At 60.6% G+C, this 6,118-nt stretch overlaps 1 long non-coding RNA gene across 1 annotated transcript; it reads left to right on the plus strand.

Moving 5' to 3' along the window:
* The first annotated feature begins 724 nt into the window (after window positions 1–724).
* LOC125916553 (uncharacterized) lies at window positions 725–3,594 on the plus strand. The gene is made up of 3 exons (XR_007455960.1): window positions 725–961; window positions 2,035–2,204; window positions 2,837–3,594. It is a non-coding gene; the product is annotated as an uncharacterized LOC125916553 (long non-coding RNA).
* Window positions 3,595–6,118: the final 2,524 nt, after the last annotated feature.

Consider the following 6,118-nt stretch of genomic DNA (forward strand, 5'->3'; position numbering starts at 1 on the left):
GGGGGGGGGGGGGGGGGGGGGGGGGGGTGGAGAGAGGGAGAGATTCCCAGGCAGGCTCCGTGCTGTCAGCACCGGGCCGGACTTGGGGCTCGATCCCACGAACCGTGAGATCATGACCTGAGCCGACATCAAGAGTCAGACATTCAACCGTCTGAGCCACTCAGGTGCCCCAGGTTTTTCTTTTCTTTTTTCAATTTGAGTCTTTCTAGTTGATGTGCAGCGATATGCAATGAATTGGTATTTCTCCGACTAGGGACGTCGAGCATCTTTTCACGTGGTCGTTGGCCATCTGTCTGTCTTCTTTTACCCAAGTGTCTAATGTTTGGGCCACGTTTCGTTGGGTGTCTGTACTTTTGTTGCAGAGCCACAAGAATTCCTTATGAATCGTCAACGCAAAGAGTCACATGTACGTACTGTGCGTATTTTCTCTGTGTCTTGCTGTTTCGTTTCGTTAACGGAGTCTCGGGAAGAGCAGAAGGTGTTACTTTTGACGAAGTCCTATTTTCTACTTTTTCTCCCACAGCAAATGTTTTTTGTGTCCTAGCTGAGGAATCTTTGCTAGTCGGCGTTTCTTGTCCTTCCAGAAGTCACGTACCCTTCGCTTCTACAAACTGGCGTAGGACCCACTTCCTGTGGGGTGGGGCTCAGGGGGAGACCAGGTGACCCCTGCTGCCATCTCCCCTGCCCCGAGCCCTGGGTCTTCCTCGTCACAGCCCAGCCTGGGCCCAGGTGTCCGAGCCCAGGGTGCTAAGAGGGTGGTCCCGCACACTGGACGAGTGCCCTGAGGCTCATGACAAAGGACCGCAAACCTGCCCCTGGCAACAACAGAAATATCTTCGTTTGCAGCTCTGCAGCTGGAGGGGGTCTGCCTGGCCCAGGGGAGTGGCCTCAGGGACCTGGTCTGGGCTGTGGCCCAGGAGACAGAGCGGTTCTCCGCAATCATCAGGCCTGCGGACCCGAGGTGAGCCTGGGGCCCGGGGTGCGGGCCTGTCTGCCGTGGTGTCCGCTCTAGCCCAGGGCGGAGGAATGTGGTTTGGCTCCTGGGACCGAGGGCATGGGAAGCTTATGTTCAGCTAGAAGAACAGGAAACCCCAAATCCCACGAGATTCACCTGGAGGCTGGAGTCTGCACCCTGGCTGGAGGGAGGGGGCCGTTTCGGGTGGGGGACATTTGTGGGGGGGACAAGAAGGAACGGGGGCTGGTCTAGGCGGACGGGGGGGGGGGGAGCTGTAAGAGCAGTTTGGACAGACCCTAACTGAACACCTGGCCCCCGGCGAGGACGCTACCAGGGAGCACACGGCCTTTTATTTCTGTTACTAACTAGGGCTCTGCGTGTGGTGCCTAATGGCCTCTACCTTGGAGGGGCCTGGCCTTCACGTGGGGGCACGAGGGCGGCCCCCGCTGGCCCTGCCGTGTCCTGGCTGACCCCACCTCTCCAGCTCTTGGACCTCAGTGTCTCTGGCTTGCAAACAGTGTCTGCCGTGTGCTGTGTGGGGTGGGCAGCCCTGGGGACCGTCCTCTGTCCTGGAGGTGCCTGGTGGGCCGTGGGGGTCTGCGTCACGCCTTGCCGTCACCGGCCTGAGGGGCCTGGCTGTCCTTGGGCTTGTCCAGCTCCCACCTCCGCTGAGCCTTTAGTCCTGGCCCCCAGGGGCCAGAGCCCTGCTGGTGTGGAACCTGGGAGCTGCGTGCAGGGGGGGCGGCACCCCAGATCCCTGGGCAGGGAGTGGCTTAACGTGGGAATGACCCTCATCCCAGGGACACCTTGGTCTGGCCCATCTCCCAGGCGTCCCTCCCAAGCCCAGGGGCTTCTCTCCAACCCCCATGGCAGTCATCGGAGGCCCCCCCACTGGGAGCGGTGGCTGGTGGGAACAATGGCTTAACCGAGCCTCAGCATCGCCTCCGGCTTTGACCCTTCTCTTTAGTGACAGAAACCACACTGGTCCGCACCAGCTGCCAGCCTTTCTGTTCTTTAGCATGAATTGTGGAAAATAACATATCCCAAACAGCACACAGATTCTGATTTCCTCTTTTTAGAACATCCAAAGCCACGTCTAACCCCCCCTGCTGCAGTGGCCTCTGGTGATCACACTCTTCATAAGCACCGGCTCGTGCCGTGACCTGCAAACACAGGCCACCTAAGTCCCTCGGTCCGTGGGGGCCACCACCATATTGGTCTGGGTGGGCCGGGCTTGCCGCCGGAGCAGGTCAGTCGGCAAGACTTTTTCCTTCTCGTGCAAACGTCATTGTGAGTGGAGCCCCCCCACCGCCCCCGCCCTGCTCAGACCTCCCAGAGCCACGGCCTCAGCACCTCCAGAGAGGAGCTGGAGCCCCAGGGGGTAGGTGCCCTCCTAACCACAAGGGGCTGGGAGATGCGGGGCTGCAGGGGGCGCAGGGGCAGCCCAGCTCCTACACACCCACACTCCCCACGCACAGCCTGGTGCTCAGGCCTGAGCCCTCCGCTTGGGTTAATCTGCTCGTTCAACTAATGTTTGCAGAGCACCTTTGTAGGAGCAGGCACCAGGCTTGCTGCTATAGATTTGGGGTGGGCAGGGACGGGGTCTCAGCCACGTGGGGACGGTGTGAGTGCCCAGAGCTGCCCTAACAGGTGGCCGCAGGTGGGCACCTCGACAACAGAGGTCTCTTTCCTCCCAGTTCCGGAGGCTGGAGTCTGAGATCCAGGAGGGGACACACCCCCTCCAGAAGCTCCAGGGGAGGGTCCTTCCAGCCTTGTCCACCCCCGGGGGCCCAGGCGTCGCTGGGTTTGCGGCTGTGTCCTTCCACCTCCGCCTCTGTCCTCACATGGCCTCTCCCTTGTGTCTGCATCTTTCTCTTACAGAGACTTTAGTCATTGGATTGAGGCCGCCGCTAATCTAGGATGGTGTCACTTTGAGGTTCTTTAATCACATCTGCAAAGACCTCTTTTTGAACACGGTCACATTCACGACCCACATCTGGGATCAGGATGGGGACATATTTTTTGGAGAGATGCTATTCCACCCAGTACAGGGGCGCTGGTGACACTCAGCCAGGCTCTCGGGGGAGGCCCGGCCCCTCGGCCCCCTGTGTCATACACTCTGGCTAACGGTCGCAACGGGGATCTGACCACCCTGCCCCTCAGAGGACGGACGGAGCCAGGAGGCCAGCAGCCGGTGGCGGATCTTTCCTCCCTGCTGGCTCTGTGCCCTGCACAGACGCATCTTGCAGGCCCGGCCCCTCGGCAGTCCCTCTCTGCCACGAGTCAGCAGCGGGGAGCAAGGTGGCGGCGACTGATAACCCCTCAGAACCTCGGCTTCCTCGTCTGCGGAGGGGAGATAATCACGTCTCCCCCACATCCATGGAGGCAGCCGAGGGGAAGGAGGCTCGGAGTGCCCGTCCCTCACCTGTGACGGGCCCGGCCCCCCCCCCCCACACACACCCGCGGTCCCTCAGGGGCTGGAGTTAAGGCTTGCTGAGACCGATTCCTCCCTGGGGCTCTGCTGGGAGCTCGAGACCGGGGCGAGGGGTGTGCACCTGCACGTCCAGGGCCCTGGACCTGGAGGGAGTGGCCCTGTGGGAGGGACCTGGGGGGGAGGGGCACCGGGGAGAAGACGGGCCCACGAGGCTGGAGAAGGGGGCGCCGGGTCTTCACCCCGCCTCCCCTTTCCCGCAGCCCGGTCAAGGGGCCGGGGCAGCAGAAAGATGTGAGCGACCACAGAAAACACTCCCTGAAAGCCATGAAAATGAAGTCAATAAAAGAGATAAAAATGGAAATATCAAGACAGCAACTTCTTCTCTTCTGATTACAAAGCAGGCGGCGGGGGCAGCGCGGGCAGGCGGGAGCAGCTGTGCAGCCGGGCCGGCCCGATAAGGGCCAGGCAGCCTGGGCCCGCGAGATAAAGCCGCGCGGCCGCCTCCAGCCGGCCTGGCCATCAATATTCACACGGCCGAGGCTGGCGCTCCAGATACGGCAGTGCCGCCGCCCGCCGCTGCCGAGGCCTCGTTAATCTGCTCGCGGGCATTTAAATGCCGTGGAAAATGCGGAGTTGAGAGTGGCTTGACACTGGGTTCCCCCCCCCGCCCCCCTCCCTGGCCATTGTCTCCCTCCTTTCTCTCGTTCATGAAGTTTTCAGATGCAGGCAGAGGACCGGAGGGGAGCGGGAGCCGAGGTGCAGACACCTGACGGAGGGAGGGGTCCCCCCCAGGGGCGGAGGGGTCCCCCCCAGGAGCGGCGGGCCCTGGCTTTCGGGGCTTTGGGGGCCACGGTCACCAGGAGGAAATGGCTCTGCAGAGTGTGAGCCAGGGGAAGGGCCCCCCCCCCCCAAGCCTCATCCTTCTGAGTCTTTCTGTGTGGGGCGTGGCCTCTTCCTCCTGAGCTGTCAGCCCGCCGGCAGAGACAAAGGCTCAACACAACCATACAAACAAACGCACAATTACGGGAAAAGAACAGTAAGGGATGTGACGCAGGCAGAGAGGTGGGAGGAGGGGAAGCCGACCACGCCCCTCTCCCCCGAGACCCTCCGTGGCTCCCATCTCCAGAGGGAAAACCTCAAACTCCCAGAGGTCCCAGCCGCCTTCCTCTGGTTTGTTTTTAAAGTCAGGCTAGTTCTGCACAGGGCCTTTGCACGTGCTGTGCCGCCTCCCAGGGGCCCTCTTCTCCCAGACGTCTGCTGGGTTCCTCCGTCGTCTCCTCCAAGTCTTTGCCAAATGTCACCTCCGCATAGAGCCCTCTCTTAACCACCCTCCTGCCTCCCTAATCCCGGTTCCTGCATTGTCCCCGCCTCGCTCCCAAAGTGGTAGAGCCACAGGAAGAGCATCTGAGTCTGGTTATCCACTGCTGAAACCTCAGGGCCTGCCTGGCACACGGTAGATGCCCACTGCATACTCAGTGCTGAAGGAGAAGGACCATCACAGAGGCGCCTCGGCCATGTGCTGGAGGTGGGAAGGTGTCGTGGTGATGTCACAGGAGCTGTGGTTACACTGACCACACCCCGACAGATAGACCACACCCACACCCACTGACCACACTCAGCACACAGCACCCACACACACAGCTCAAGCTACCCCGTAAACATGCCCACATGTGGGCTCCAGCTCTAGGTACGGCCATGGGACGGGCAGGTGGATGCCAGCGGTCATGCATGGAAACAGCAAGAACGAGGGATATGGCAGAGCACTCTGGTACCTCCCTCCATGCAGGAAATGCTGCCTGAATCCCAGTTCCAGTGATGGCTTGTGTCGGCAAGGTGGCCCCACTAACAGGGGCCTAAAGGAATGACCTACGAGCCCAGGCACTGAAATGACTGCACAGCTTCTCCGAGGCTGCTCCCTGCCCCGGCGCCACCGCCCTGCCCCATCGCTCTTTTTCTTATGCTTCTCTCTGTTAGAACCTCCTGGATTGTTCTATCCAGCCAGGTTTCTGTGGGGAAGGAACAAAGGGAGAGGGAGGACCCCCATCCCCAAAACAAGATGCTAAGCCCTCCGGCCAAGCAGACAGGACCTTGGAGGGAGGCTGGCCCATCTCAGGATCTGTCCCTGGGTCCCCTTCCAGGTGGGGCCCTTCCACTGTCACCAGCAGGACTTTATAGAACCGTGGTCTGAGACATTAACTTTGTGTGTTAAGACCAATATTTAAAAACCACTAGGATGCATTGCGTGTGGAAAACACGAACACTGTGAACTTCGGGCTTGGAGACGTGTACGTGGGTATGGACGGCCAGAACTGCTCACAACCCTCCCTGCACTCTGCTCTTGCTTTACACATGCTCATGAGCTCAATGTGCAGTGACTCTGTGAGATGGGCGTGCTCGTCACCTCCATTCTGCAGCTGAGGAAACAGAGGTGAGTGGGTGACGTGCCCACATTCAGCTTGGACTTTGGAGTCGACAGACCAGGTGCACATGCTCCCCAGTTGGATGCACCCAGATGGGTCCCCTCTCTTCTCTGAGCCTCTGTTTCCTCGTCTGTGCTGGGGACACCCCATTACGGATGCCGTGGGGAGCAAGCGGGCACGGCACTCAGGAGATGGACGCTGCTCCGGACCCTCATGCAGCACAGTCCCCTCTGACCCAGACGCAGACGGGGTGAGGCCTCACTTCCCCCAGGCTGAGCCGATACAAGCAAGCACATTCAAAGAGAAACG

This window comes from Panthera uncia (genome assembly GCF_023721935.1).
Source record: "Panthera uncia isolate 11264 chromosome E2 unlocalized genomic scaffold, Puncia_PCG_1.0 HiC_scaffold_20, whole genome shotgun sequence".
In the NCBI taxonomy this organism is placed as follows: domain Eukaryota; kingdom Metazoa; phylum Chordata; class Mammalia; order Carnivora; family Felidae; genus Panthera; species Panthera uncia.